This window comes from Rousettus aegyptiacus, unplaced genomic scaffold, assembly GCF_014176215.1.
Source record: "Rousettus aegyptiacus isolate mRouAeg1 unplaced genomic scaffold, mRouAeg1.p scaffold_m13_p_19, whole genome shotgun sequence".
NCBI lineage: Eukaryota > Metazoa > Chordata > Mammalia > Chiroptera > Pteropodidae > Rousettus > Rousettus aegyptiacus.
In genome coordinates this window covers 4,759,464-4,760,277 of record NW_023416294.1, presented here as the reverse complement: position 1 = coordinate 4,760,277, position 814 = coordinate 4,759,464, and positions in this window count along the sequence as shown.

Here is an 814-nt window from a genome sequence, read left to right as displayed (position 1 = left end):
TGACGGGGCTGGACGGACGGAGGCGCATGCGCCCCGCAGGCCGGCGCGTGCGTGTGGCCGCGTTCACCCCTGCGTCTTCCAGCTGCGCCCCGAGGACCAGCGGCCGGCGCCTCCGCCTCGAAGCCAATTAATGGGGAGCAGAAGGCAATCTGCGCCTTGCCCGCAGAGCACCTGCCGCCTCATTCTCTCTCTCTCTCTCTCTCTCTCTCCCCCTCCCCCTCTCTGTCTATCTGTCTGTGTCTGTGTCTGTCTCTGTATCTTTGTCTGTCCGTCTCTCCCCCCTCCCCCCTCCCCCCTCTCCATGCCTGTCTATTGTCCGCTTCCGAAACTACTCCCTTACAATATCTTTCTCACGATTCTGGGTTTGTGGGGTGCCCATTCCGCTGGCGCAGCACCTTCTGCAAACAGATGCGTTTCATCGCATGGGCCCGGCTCACCAACGAGAATCAGCGTGCGCGCATTGCGCGGCCTCCGCGGGCTCCTTCACACACAGGGGATCAGGAAACGCCCACCAGCCGGGGTGCTCCCTGCGTCGTTTGCACCGTAGACATTCAAAAATCGTCCCCGTGCAGTGTTTGGGGCGCATGGCCGTCCTTCTTCTCCAAGCCAGGCTTCGAAAACTGTTTCTAACGCTCGATACATTTCATCAAACCGAAAGCCACGTTGTATCCACTCTCCTACCTTCTGAAAAAAAAATATTTTGGAATAAAAATTGTATTTGTACTCCAAATGTTTGCCCAGATGCATTCATTTTTAGCTGAAAGATTTTTTTTTTTTGGTAGGCCAAAAGAGAAAGAAATTGGACGCAGACCAA